The 14643-nt window shown below is 41.3% G+C and overlaps 1 protein-coding gene and 1 long non-coding RNA gene across 3 annotated transcripts in view; both read left to right on the top strand.

Moving 5' to 3' along the window:
• Positions 1-14643, top strand: part of LOC125804795 (uncharacterized) — a 376893-nt gene that overhangs the window by 262428 nt on the left and 99822 nt on the right. The gene's annotated exons all lie outside the window — the stretch shown is intronic.
• The window catches only part of nlgn3a (neuroligin 3a), a 211982-nt gene that overhangs the window by 183185 nt on the left and 14154 nt on the right, over positions 1-14643 (top strand). The gene's annotated exons all lie outside the window — the stretch shown is intronic.

The raw sequence follows: 14643 nt of genomic DNA, 5'->3' as shown, positions 1-14643 counted from the left end.
TTAATGCCTGTCCAAACAGCAGCGTGGAGTCAATACTGCTGATATCAGGCACTCGGCTGCTGAAATGAGCGTAAAATATACAGTTCAGGCCAAAAGTTTGGACACACCTTCTGTTTTTCAATGTGTTTTCTTTATTTTCATGACTATTTACATTGTAGATTCTCACTGAAGCATCAAAACTATGAATGAACACATGTGGAGTTTTATATACTTAACAAAAAAGGTGAAATAACTAAAAACATGTTTTATATTCTAGTTTCTTCAAAATAGCCCCCTTTGCTCTGATTACTGCTTGCTCTTTGCACACTCTTGGCATCATTCTCTCAATGAGCTTCATTTAAGAGGTGGCCACCTGAAATGAAAAGTTTTCCAGCAGTCTTGAAGGAAGGAAGGAGTTCCCAGAGGTGTTTATTAGCACTTGTTGCTCCTTTGCCTTCTTCACTCTGTGCTCCAGCTCACCCCAAACCATCTGGATTGGGTTCAGGTCCGGTGACTGTGGAGGTTCAGCTCATTTTTTGTTAAGTACATAAAACTCCACACGTGTTCATTCATAGTTTTGATGCTTCAGTGAGAATCTACAATGTAAATAATCATGAAAATAAAGAAAATGCACTGAAAAAGAGAAGGTGTGTCCAAACTTTTGGCCTGTACTGTATAAAAAGTAAAAGAGCGTTTTTCTTCCAGTCGGTTCTTATGTGGAGGTTAGTAGTGAAATAATGAAAAAAGGGGGTCCAGAGATGGAGGGATGGTGGATGACAGATTTCTGCATGATGTTCCAGGAGTTATTTTGAGCCTCGGCTGTTGCCGCTGTCTGCTTGCTCCTTTTTCTTTCCTGGAATAATGTGTTGTAACACAGCTATTCGGAGCTGTGAAGGAGCGGGAGTGCTCGGCGCGCTGCGTGCACTGCGTTTGGTGCCTAATGAGGAGAGTATGTGTGGAAGACAGAAAGAGAGAAAGAGAGAGAGAGAGAAAAACGAGTGAGAGAGAGAGAGAGAATATCACAGCAATGGCCCAAAGGTATTTCTCTCTGCATCTTCTCAGTGCAAGAGTAGGAGTCGGCCTGCCTGCAGATATGCTTGCCATTTAATCTATGGCTCTGTGTGTGTGTGTGTGTGTGTGTGTGTGTGTTGTACAATGTGGGCTGCATCTCTAAACCCTAACGAGACAGAAATCTTTAAAGGCTCAGAGGCAGCGCTGCTCCTAAAACCCCAGTATTTGATTCCTCTTAAACTATATGGGGCCTTTTTTCACCAGCTGACCAATAGATCACATAACAAGCTGCTCATCTGCTTCCAGCTCAGATCTGGACCTGATTTCTTCACTGTCATAAAGTCTTTGAAAACAGGCAGAGGTTATTACCTGCTCTCTCGCTCCCTGTCTCTCTCTCTCTTTATTTCTCTCGCTGTGTTTTTCCTATCCTAGACATCCTTTTCCCATCCTCATTGTGCTTCACTGTACATCCCTTTAAATCCCTCCTCAGGGTAAAGATGAGTACATGAGGATGAACATGTCCAAATCTTACTATGACTGAACTTCAGTGGTCAAACAATATAAAACTTGGTAACAAAATGACGACAAAAGCTCAGAAAATCTAAAGCAATGCTTATTTGTGCTAGCATTGCTACAGGATTCTAGCACTATGTTAGCAGAAAGCTCTGTGAATTGTGTATAGGTTGTGCCCATCCCCTTTTTTGTTTTGCTATTACAATTCTCCTTACAATGGAATTCATGCTTTTGTAAAAATGACCAAAAACCATGTCTCTAGCTTTGGTAGGATTTCAGAAATTGCTGCTATCACACTCTGTCCCCCAACTCAGTTTCTCTCAACTCTATTTTCTATTGAAACACCCAAAATTTCTAAACCATCCTTACTTTAGGCATTGGGCATCTTCTTAATGTGCTCAGCTTGGTCTAGAAATCTCCCATGCTCTACGTTGTGCCATGGCCACCAATATATCTCCAGCCTAGGTGGGATTTTAGAAATTGCTGCTTTCAAAACCTGTTCCCACACCACATTTCTAACCTGTTTTAGTTGCTGTTCCATTTTAAACACTCTAAAGTTCTGAATCACGGCTCCTCCAGGCTGTGGGTCAGCTTCTAAATGTGGACCGCTTTGTGTAGAAAAGCTCCTATGGGCTACGCTGTGCCGTGACAGTCAGTGTCAGAGCTTCAGCTGAGAATAGAAGCATGCCATCCTCGCACGTTTCACGGTGGAATGTATCGGCGTCTATACTGTACTGTATATCGAGTGTAAACCCCCCACCTCCCCGCCTCCTCTTTTGTGCTCGTCTGATTGCGATTTTGATTCATGCTTTTCCGGAGCGCGTCCTCGTTACGATTTACACGCTCCTCCACTCGGAGCGCCTGAGCCGTGGTGAGGCTATTTTCAGGCTTCGGCAGACTTGTCCAAAAATAGACGATAGACATGGCTGTCTAGTGTGTACCCTTGGCTTCAGCCTTCAGCTCAGTGGTAGGTTGTTTTTTATTGCCCTCGAAATATCTTCCCCCTCTTTCTCTCTCTCTCCCTTGCACACTCTCTTTCTCTCACTCGCTCTCTCTTTCTCTCGCGCTCTCTCTCTCCTTAACGTAATGCAAACCGAGGGAATCGTTTATACTCGACACACTGGAGTGAACCCATTTGGCTGCAATATGCAGGCGAGGAATCAGAAAAACACTTTAACGGGTGTTGAATCTAATGAGATTAGCGGAGAGGCTTACACAGACAAGACATTGAGATAAACAACGATAACCCAATAATAACTCATTATTCTTTCCATCTATGACTTGGCAAGAGTCAAAGCTCACTGGTGTCTTGTTGTGTTGGTATACGGAGTTATTGTGCATGACAATCTCTGTGCTGCTGTGTTGTTGTGTTTATTATTATCGTGGTTGTTTTTTATTATTGTTTTATTACTAATATTACTATTACAGGGGTTGGACAATGGAACTGAAACACCTGTCATCATTTTAGTGTGGGATTTTAGGTTTCATGGCTTAATTGGAGCAGCCTGGTGATCAATCTTCATTAATGGCACATTGCACCAGTAAGAGCAGAGTGTGAAGGTTCAATTAGCAGGGTAAGAACACAGTTCTGCTCTAAATATTGCAATGCACACAACATTATGGGAGACATACCAGAGTTCAAAAGAGGACAAATTGTTGGTGCACGTCTTGCTGGAGCATCTGTGACCAAGACAGCAAGTCTTTGTGATGCATCAAGAGCCACGGTCTCCAGGGTAATGTCAGCATACCACCAAGAAGCACCAACTACATCCAACAGGATTAACTGTGGACGCTGTAAGAGGAAGCTGTCTGAAAGGGATGTTCGGGTGCTAACCCGGATTGTATCCGAAAAACATAAAACCACGACTGATCAAATCACGCAGAATTCAATGTGCACCTCAACTCTCCTGTTTCCACCAGAACTGTCCGTCACCACAGTCAATTATTGTGCTCTAAATACAGGTGTTTCAGTTTGATTCTCCAACCCCTGTATTTTCACAGTGCAGAGAACAGAAACAGAAGAGTTAGAACACTGGGATTTGTGTACAGTGGGGGGCTTCTGTGTTCCTCGCTCAGGCCCAGCCATGCAGATAGGGCACTGGGACATCCCCCAGACAGAACAGGAAACAGAAAGAAGGGAGGGGCAGAGGAGGAAGAGAGAGCGAAGGAAATAAAGGAGGACATCAAGCGGCGAGAAAGACAGGACATCATAAATGGGAGTAAAAAAAGACAGTGTGATTCAGTGAGGGGAGGAAGGGCAGGGTGGAATACACAGAGAAGAGAAGCGAGAGAAGAGAGGCGGGGGGAATGAGGGAGAGAGAGAGAGAGAGAGGAGAGGAGGGGTGAAGGAGGGATGTGGTGCACCATGAGGACAAGCAGTGAGAAGAGAGATGGAGGAAGAAAGAGAGAAAGAAAGAGGCAGCGAGGAGGACAGGGAGGCACAGAGAGGCAAATTATAAAACATGGAAAAACAAAATACATAACAGCAGCCCAGAATAGCCTCGATTTAGACGTGAAATTTCACAGAATTCGAATGTGTGATGATATCTTGCAAACCAAGCATGATTTTTCAGATGATAAAAATGCTAAATTATTTCATTTTTGCTAATCCAGCATCTTTGCAGTGACAGGCTTTTCTAGAAAGACTAAAACACATTTAAAAGATTGTGCTATATTTTTTGCACTAAAATCAACATTAATTTTCCCAAAAAATCACTGAAGCTTCTCCAGCACCAAGGCTGGAGCAGTATCAGCAGTATTAGCATTAGCCGTTAACTAGCAATAGCACTAGCTCTTTCGCTGTTCAGAGGTGTGTATATTGGACTGTAGTCTGCATGTTTAGCATGTGAAAACAAGCTGCGTCGGATGAACCGCTAGCTTATATCGCCCTGGCTAGTGCTTAGCACTTCTAATCATGGCTAGCGCTGCTGCTAACCGTGCTGTAAAAAATATATTGGAAATCTAAGCTTACAGTAAATAAACAGAAGCGCCTAACACAGAGAAGTCTGTGTAGATTAACATCCAGCGCTGGTTTGACTTTGAAAGAAAAAATGTCTGGTGTGTTTGCACTCCCAGATATACAGTAGCACTAAGTCATTGGGGTGGTACTAATATTTCAGCACTCATTACATGGGTCATAGCTCATCCTGCCCAGCGACATCCATTAAAACAATAAGAAAAAATTTAATTCTGTTTCTGTTTTGATGATCATGCAGTTATGCAAAAACTTTATGAAATGTTTGAATGGAAAATCTTCTCTGAGACTGGACTTTACAGAACAGAATCTCTTCAGAAAAGAAAAGCTGTAATAAAGCTGTAATAAAGCTGTAATAAATGGTGAACTCACAAATTATATTTGAATTGCACAGTCCTGTAATAGTAATGGATTTTCCGGATATAGTATACTTAAGTGATATGTATTTTCTCTATATTTTGAGAAGATTGCCTGTGGAATTTCTGACCTTTACAAATGAAATTGCTTCAGTAAAACAGAAAAAGAAGGAGGAGAAGAAGAAGTAGAGCTTGAAGGAATGAAATGGAGACACCCCAGAAGAGAGGGATGGAGCAGCGGTGTGGTCGGAGGGGCTGATGGGCACTTCTAGAGTGGGTTTTATCGACTGCAGGGCGTCGTGTGGTGATTAGCGGAAGATATCGCACCCGGCCGTCCGAGAGCTGCATCGATCCGGCGGCCATGTTCCTGTCGATCGGGTCACTCTTACCCTCCCTGTGTCTCTCTACTGAAAAAGGCCTTATCTGGACAGCGCTCTCTCTCTCTACCCGTCTCTCTCTCTACCTCTCTCTCTCTCTCTCTCTCTCTCTCTCTCTCTCTCTCAATTTTCAGTTCAATTCAAGTTAAGTTTATTAGCATGACTGTGGCCAAATGTTGTCAAAGCACGCAAATGTCAAAAACTGAACATGTAGTGAGACATCAATAAAAATATTTACAGAAACATCAATAAAAGAAACAATAACAATTATAACAACAGTAATAATTATAATAACAACAACAATAATAACAATTAGAATAGTTATTCTGTCTATCTCTATCTCTCTCAGCACGCAAATGTCAAAAACTGAACATATAGTGAGATATCAATGAAAATATTAACAGAAACATCAAAAAAGAAACAATGACAATAATAATAATAATAATAATAATAATAATAATAATAATAATAATAATAATACTCACGTTTAATAATGAACTGGGGTTTAATAGGGAGTTAATCTCTCTCTGCCTCCCTTTTCCTCTTTCTCTTTCTATCTATCTCTCTATCTTATTCTCTCTCCCCCTTTCTCTCATTCTATTTATTTCACTTGTCCTCTCTTTTTCACTCTCTCTATTTCCTTTTCCCTATTTCTATATATCTTACTCTCTGTCTGTCTCTCTCTCTCTCTCTCTCTCTCTCTCTCTAAGGGTTTTATTCACATAGTATGAATATTGTTGCTGAGTTGTTTAATAATACAGAACATGTAATTAGGATGCTAAACTAATTGTATTATATTAATTGTATTATATATTCTGATACAGTTGAGAAGAAGAAGGCTGATTAATAGCAGGATTACATGCAGGAACACATGATTCCTATAGGCTTCAACAGTTTTTAATTTTCAGATGTAAAGCAGCTGAAGTGTGGTTTAACTGGTTTCATTTTCACGCCTGATTTCTTCAGCAGTTTTTAAAGAATGTGTTCAGAGGAGCAGTGAGGAACCCTCTGGGACTTCTAGGACTTCAGAGAAGGTCTAATGATGTCTGGGAATTGTAAAATACACAAATGTAGTTTATTTAGTTTTAATTCGGTCATACTTATATTTATGCCTGCAGTATTACAGATTTATTTTAGTATTTTGTGCTACATATACTCTTGAATTGCTTTGAAAAATAAAATGCAGCTCTGAAAAAAATAAGAGAGCACTTAAAAATGATGAGTTTCTTTGAATCAAGAGGAAGATGGATGATCACAAGCCATCAAACAAAAACAAAAGATGAACTGCTTGAATTTTTGCACCAGGAGTAAAGCAGCATAAAGTTATCCAAAAGCAGTGTGTAAGACTGGTGGAGGAGAACATGATGCCAAGATGCATGAAAAAAACTGTGATTAAAAATCAGGGTTAATCCACCAAATATTGATTATTTCTGAACTCTTAAAACTTTATGAATATGAACTTGTTTTCTTTGCATTATTTGAGGTCTGAAAGCTCTGCATCTTTTTTGTTATTTCAGTCATTTCTCATTTTCTGCAAATAAATGCTCTAAATGAGAATATTTTATGTGGCATTTCAGAAACTGTGTGTGGATACCCGTAAATAGTGCAGAAGCAGGAGATATAAGGTAGTATCAGGTATGGCGTGGCGACGTATCGTGCGCCGTCCATTTAGACACGTGAATCCCAGTTGAGACATCCGATGTCATGTTTCGTTGTTTATGATCCAGAGCGCTAACCGAGCAGAACAGCATCAACGCTACATAATCCCCGAGCTCATTCACAGGCTGACTGCATCTGGAAGAGGACTCAACTAAAGTGTGATATTCCATAACTGTCATGGGGGTGGAGGGAAGCGGGGGGGGAGCTGGGGAAGCTGGCGGTGCAACGCTATTTGGCCTTGTGATTGCAAAGGAATCGATTTGGACTGGTGGTGTGGACTAATCTAAGTTGTGTTGGTTATGCGAGGGGAGCCGGGAGACAATCTGCTGCATAATGGGAGTCTCTCTGCTGCCTATCCATCCATCTATCTATCTGTCTATCTATCTATCTATCTGAGGAAGAAGGGAAAAAATGAACACAACACCCCGCCGGTTAGCTGCTAGACTGCGCCTAGCGTGAGATGCCGCTCTGTAAGTCTGTATGTTGTAGCTATGGAGACGAGCAGGATCTGAGTCAGAGGAACGAGCAGAGATGGAGTGGTTCAGTATTAGTTCTGGTCAGATGGTCCACTCGTGCGACGCTCTCTCTCTCGCACGGACACTATGGACACTAGGGCAACAGGAAGTGACACTGTGCATTGAATTGGATGGAAGGGTTAGGGTTCTGGGCGTGCAACCATACAGAGGACTTTAGTCATACAGAAGACCGCAACAAATTCAAACAAGAACAAGAAGACGGTGGCCTACAAAGCCAAAAACACACCAGCTCCTTCCTACTGGATATTAATGATGGTCAAATTCCAGATCTGTACCAAGAGCTCTTAGAGCTTCCAGTACGACTCGACTCAAACCTCCATCCCTTAAAATAACCAACTCATCTTTTCAAAGAGTTCCTAAACTAATCTTAAAAAAAAATGGTAACACTTTACTTGGATGGTCCATTTGATGATGCTCAACTGCATATCTATTAAATGCAATGGAACTATAAGGTAAAAGTAAATTATTCTCTTACGAATTTAACCCAACATCCAACTCTAACCCAAACTCTAATCTTAACATTTTAGCATTGGGTTAAGAGTTAGATTTAAAGTTTTAGGGTTAGGTTTAAGGTTAGGGTTAGGTGTAGGGTAAAAATTTAGGGTTGATTTAGGGTTAGGTGTAGGGTTAGATTTTAGGGTTGATTAAGGGTTAAGGTTAGGGTTAGGTGTAGGGTTAGATTTTAGGGTTGATTAAGGGTTAAGGTTAGGGTTATGTTCAATTTTGAATAATTTACATTCAACATATGGTTAAGGTCATATACATTCATAACATATGGTTAATATACATGCAGTTGAATGTCAGTTGAGCATCAACGAGGCCATTAAATGGACCATCCAAGTAAAATGTTACCAAAACAATGTAAAAATGTAATAAATAATATTCTTCTAGGGTCGCTTTGAAGGCGTCTGCTAAAAACCTTAAATATAAATGTTAAATATAAATGTTTAGTGCAAAAACCAAAGATGAAAAAAGGTCTGAGGGAAGACTAGAGTTGAAGTGGCACAAAGATGAGAAAAAAAAGAGAGGATAATGACACGCTGGGCACAACGAGACACGATCCCGCCGTGGGATCCCTGTGCTACATGGCAGCCGGGGAGACTTGAGGGATTTAACGGTCATGCTGAGAAGATGGCTCGAGAGAATAAGCCCGGAGCGCCGCCGGGTTAAAAAGCCATAATCAGCACTGAGACTCTCAGGCGTGAGCGCGAGAGCGTGTGAAGCAGCCGGTGGAGAGCTGAGGAAAGCTTATGAAGCTGGGAGCTCCTGGAGCTCTGAGAGTGACAGCTCTGCTCCAGCTCCACCAGTTCACTGTCAAACTGATGCTTTCCCCCCATTTTTTTACTCATTTTTTCGTTCTTTTCCACGACGCCTATTTAATTCACAGTCATGGAGCTGCGCTTGTGTAGTCATGTGTGAATAACATGTCTCCACGGGAGGGCAACATATGTTGATATGTTAATATCATGGTGATGAAGAACATCACACTCACCGTATGCTCTGAGATGGGTAGTGCTGCACCGCGGACTGCCAGCAGGGGGGCATGGGTAGATGTAGAGGAAGAAATGAATAGAGGGAGAGTTGGATTTCAAAACTCCAACTCCCAGAATCCCCGGCGGTGATTACGTAGTGAGGTGTCAACAGTACCAACAGTGCAGTGCCCTATATAAACCCCAGTCAAACCACATCTCTCTGTCGCACCTTTGTAGAGGAGGACCGCTAACAAAGGGTAAAAGAGAAAAACAAAGGAAAAAGAAAAGAGAAAAAATGAGACTTGAAAGAAAAATCATAAAATAAACCTAAGCCAAGAATTAAAAGGAGAGGACTGAGCCTTTTTGAGTTTTTGTATGTTGGTGTATTCTGTCCACTATTGCTGTACATCTCTGACTCCTATTGAAAGTGAACAAGTATAAGAGATTAAAGTAGTCTGTGTAATTTTTTTGTTTATTTTGGTACTTCTATTGCTCTATTTATCATGAAACTTAAAGAACTGAAAAAAAATGTATTCTGTGACAATATAAAAATGAGAAATGTCCGAAATAACAAAAAAAGACGCAGAGCTTTCCGACCTCAAATAATGCAAAGAAAACAAGTTCATATTCATAATTTATAAGTTTTAAGAGTTCATGAATCAATATTTGGTGGAATAACCCTGGTGGTTTTTATCACAGTTTTTTTTTCATGCACCTTGGCATCATGTTCTCCTCCACCAGTCTTACACACTGCTTTTGGATGCTTTTGGACTGCTTTTATGAGGGTTTTCAATTTGGTAATATCAAAGAAACACATATTTTTTTAATTGTCTCGTATTTCTATTTTTCCAGAGCTGTAGATATACAGTATATATACAGTATCTCTAAATTGTGAACTTTAGTTTAAGAATGAACCTTTTCAGTAAAAGTCAGTAAAATATTTCCATTTCATGTCAAATCGAGAACATTTCAACTGGTGCATTTATCATGAATATTATGAATGCTCTTTTTTTAAGTTAGATGTGCAACAAATCAGTTTAATCTGTTGTAAGCTGATCACCCCTCACGACCATAACCAACACCAGAGTGTTTTATCACTCGCTGATTGCTCTAATGTCGATATAATCTGTCGGTGAATGATGCCGAATTTTCCATGACCCCTCCCTTTCAGAGTTAGGCCATAATTACGGGGGGTGTGTGTTGTTGTTATCAGTGCACCCTCCGCTCAGGGTCTGTGGTGTGGTTCTGCTCCCGGTGCCACAAGGTCACCGGTTTATACCTGCGGTGAATTATATCTGCTGCTGTCGACCAATCGGAGCATCTGCTATGCAACCATTTAACTAGCGTCTTGAGAGGGGGCAGGCGGTCGAGGTCGACGAAGCCCCGCAAAAGCAGCCGCATTTTAGCCGGGCCAAATGAGTGATTACCTCCCAGCTCCTGTCATAATTCACCATGACCTCAATCTGCCAGCAAAGCCGCTCACTGATGGATCGGTGCGTGGTTTAGGCACCCGGCACCCGGCGCCCGTGTCAAGCATAGTTTGATAGAGTCCCCTCTTTCAGCCGCTCGTACGAGGCAAACAAAATTTGATGGCAGGTGATAACAAACCAGACCCAACAATCACCATACAGATGCAATTACCTGTAGTAAAAATCTGTTTGCAGACAGAGCGTTTTTTCACTCAGTTGCATTTCAGCCGATTTTAAGTGGCTATTTGGCACGCAATTACCCCTGCAAAAAAAAAAAAGAAAAGAGAAAATTATTTGTATTATTGTTTTATTAGAACAGTTATTATAAGAGTGCTACGCTGAAACAGATCTGTGTGCACAATTAATAGCATAATTTGCATTATTTTCAAGACCAGTTCCTCAATCAGCAAGTAATTCACATCTGCCGTACCCTGGCGAGGTGACCCTCACCTGAAATAATTACTCCAATCAATCAGTGAGTCACTGAGGCAGTGTGGCGCTCTTCCAGCCTCGCTATAGCTCTGCTACAGCAGCCCCGGTGCTCAGGGATCAGTGCAGGGGATGTAAAAGCCTCGCATGTTTCCACACTCGCTGGCACAGACTGCTTCTCGTGGCCCAGATCAGAGAGCAAACAATAGTAAATACTTAGTCATGTTTACACCCCCCCACTTACCCCGGCTGCGGCGCGTAGCCAATGTTATTGCAAGTCAAATACTCATGATTCCTGCCGCCTCTGGCCATCTGTCTGAGCAGAGGAAGTATAGAAGGATAGAAGGAAAGAAGGATAGAAGGGGCCACGGAAATTCTCATTTTGCTTGCATGGGAGCAGCTATACAGTGATACAGGGTTTTAGTTCAGTATGGCATTAAGCAGAGTTTAGACTCTCTGCCTGAGCCCGGGCTCAAGAAAATAGTCTGTGATGTAGGCATCTGTTTTTTTATGCTATTTTATTTTATATACAGATATGGTGTGATAATCACAATAAAGCAAAGCAACAAAAAAACTGTGCTTTAAAATTAAAGTTGCACAAGTGCGCAGTGCACACTTACCTTATAATACAGTACAGTGCAGACTTATTCCTGTATTTTTTGTGTTTTTGCACAAATACTACAGTATAAGCTCAATATAAAAAATGTCTTTGTTTGGAAATTATTTTCTATATTCTTTAACCATGTTAAATTAGATATTAGATTAGAAGAAAGTCATTCAGACATCATTCTTCTAGAGTAATGTACTGATGTTTAGGGCTGTGGATCATTGTTCGCATTGTTTGTGTTTTAGTCTTTCAGAGATCTGTTCCTATGTCTATGCTTCTTCAGTGTTGCAATATTAATTAATATTCATCATTCTGAACAGATTTTGCTCATACAAACAGCTCAAAAATGTTTTTAAAAGCTCAGTTTTTACGCTATACTTACTAAAAAATGTGGGGTTTAAATCAGGCTCGGGCTCATAATGATAGTATATGGGGTTGGTCGGGTTAGGCTCGGATATGTTAAGCCTGATCTAAGCTCTTCTTTGCAATTTGTACAATTTGATTGAAGATACTGCCATCAAATCAGCAGGCCTGGGGTTCCTCGAAGCTCGGCATCTGCAGTGTAGCCACCGGGGTTGCTGAGGTCTCCCAGCAGTGCTCCAGAAGTAGAGGGAAGCTAGGACGTTATAAAAAGATGAAAAAAGAAGAGGGTTCGGGACAGAGCTGCATCTCCCCGGACCCCAGGGTGGCCATCTTTCATCCCGCAGCCTCCCTGCTAACGCTTTAGAGACGGAGCATCACTGATACCCTCAACATCTGCTCAGCTCGCCCCGGGAGCCTGGCCGCTGTCCTGCCCGGTCGTGGAGCTTCTCCAAAGAGCGAAGCTCCCCGCAAACCTCGCTCTGCTGTTTCACATGAGCATCATCTCTTACCCATAACCCCCCAGCCCAACGTCCTTCAGCTGAGTGATAGTTGGAGTCTGTAAGCACAGATAAGATTATTTTCCTTAAAACATTTGAGGAAACTGGTTGCCTTGAAACAGTTAAGTATGGGTGATGAAAACTTAAGTTAGCATAACTTAGAACATCAGGTTATTACAACTAAAGTGGAAGTTGACTTAACTTTTTTATTTTTGTTATACTGTAAGACCGGATAAATTGAGTTTACTTAACTTTTTTAAGGCAGCCGGTTTAACTTGAGTTAGCATAAATTAAAACATCAAGGTATTACAACTAAAGGGGAAGTTGATTTATTTGTAAGGTATCCCAGGGGGAATCACTACACACTGATGGTGAGTGTCTGTCAGAAACTGTTGGACACACCCAGTATGCAAATAGATTGTGACAGAAGCCAATGGAAAATAAGCTAAACTCAGTTATTATATAAGTTGGTTCAAATCAAAGATCTCAGTTTGAATAGTTTGAATCATTTTGAACTCAAAATAGTTGAGTATTGTTTAGAAATATCCAATTTTATGTAAAACAGACTTAAATCATTTGAGTTTAAACAACGTATGGGTTTACAGTGTGGTGCTGTAGCTGCTGACATTGTACGGTGTCAACTTGCCGCGGAAAAAGCAACGTCCCTTATATCAAAACCCAAAACCCAAACTTAAAACAGTGTACCGTACATTGCGCACTGTGAATCCTCCACACCTTCTTCTTTGTCTTTCTTTACCGTCTGCCCTGTGGAAAGTTATCTTAAGAGAAATGAGGAGACTTAAGTGGTCTGTAAACTTTTCCAGGGTGCACTAGGGCAGCGAGTAGCGTGCAGGGGCTCCTGATCAATTGTGCAATCAGGTGGGAGAATGCCCTAAGGAGCCTGAGGCAGAAAGCCTTTAAGAGACTAAGCTGAAAAAAGGAAAAAGATTCCCAGTACATTGCTGCAGCAAAAGAGCCCCATATACAGCGGGGGATAATACGTATTTAATACAGCACTGATTTTGTTTAGCCAGTTTTCCAACCTACAAAGATTGAAGAGGTCTATAATTTTTATGGTAGGTTCTCTTCAACTGTGAGAAACATAATCTAAAATCAATCCAGAAAATCACATTGTTCAAATTTAGTTTGGTAAATAAGTATTTTTGATACAATAGAAAAAGAGATGTAAATCGTTGGTAGAGAAACCTTTGTTTGTAATTACAGAGGTCAGACATTTCTCCATACAGATCTTCTCCAGATTGAGTTTCAACTCCTTCAAAGATTTTCTATTTTTGGAGTTTTGGAGGGCTGGAGGCTTTCTAGGCCACTCCAAGATCTTGAAATGCTTCTTACAGAGCCACTCCTTAGCTGCTCTGGCTGTATGTTTTGGGTCATTGTCATGTTGGAAGACCCAGCAATGACCCATCTTCTATGCTCTTTCTGAGGGATAGAAGTTGATGGCCAAAATCTTGCGATACATGACCCTATCCATGCTCTCTTCAATACGGTGCAATTGTCTCAACCTCTTTGCAGAAAAGCACCTTCAAAGAATGATGTTTCCACACCTGGCCACCCCAGGTGTGTTTTATACAGGTATAAATAATAATACAGGTAATGAGTGCAGAATAGAGGGCCTTCTTAAAGAAAAAAAAATAACAGGAGAGAGCCAGAAATCTGGCTTGTTTAAGGTGATCAGATATTTATTAATTGCAATAAAATGCAAATAAATTATTTAAAAATTATACAATTTGATTTTCTGGATATTTTCTCACTGTTAAAGGGAACCTACAATAAAAAGGACAGACCCCTCCATTCTTTTTATATGGAAAAATGTGCAAAATCTGCAGTGTCAAATACTTATTTTTCCCACTATATCAGAGCCTGAGCTGTGCTGGGCTTTCTGATACAGGAGTATATCTCTCTCTATCATTTCTGAGGCACACAGCCACTGTACAGTAGTATTATGGCATATATGCCAGTTCACCTGTGTATTTATAGCCTCCCGGTAGTATTGCGTGAGCTGGCTCTTGTTCCATTTGCCGCAGAGCGTATCACTGAGCAGGAGGGGTTGGTAGTAGGGCTGAGCGCTCAGTAAAGTGGGAGAGAGGCCTGACCCTTTGTCAGAACAGCCGAATCGGTCCTCGCTGCGGGCATGTGCAGACCGCCGCTCTGTTCTGTACCTACGCCGAGCCGAGGCTGAGCCTCTTTGTTGTAGGGAGGCTCGGCCGCAGGGAGTGGGCGTTCTTGCTCTGATGGAAGATGTTAAATACGGATCACAGCCACTTACTTAGCCAGTGATCAGAGGATTTCAAGTGCTATTCTCAAACTATAAAGCGGCATGATCTCTTCTAAATATTCATACGAAACTCATGTAAAGCTTATGCACATTTACATGCATGCA

This window comes from Astyanax mexicanus, chromosome 10, assembly GCF_023375975.1.
Source record: "Astyanax mexicanus isolate ESR-SI-001 chromosome 10, AstMex3_surface, whole genome shotgun sequence".
Taxonomy (NCBI): domain Eukaryota; kingdom Metazoa; phylum Chordata; class Actinopteri; order Characiformes; family Acestrorhamphidae; genus Astyanax; species Astyanax mexicanus.
The sequence above is the reverse complement of the archived record's forward strand: the minus strand, read 5'-3'. Positions and strand labels throughout refer to the sequence as shown.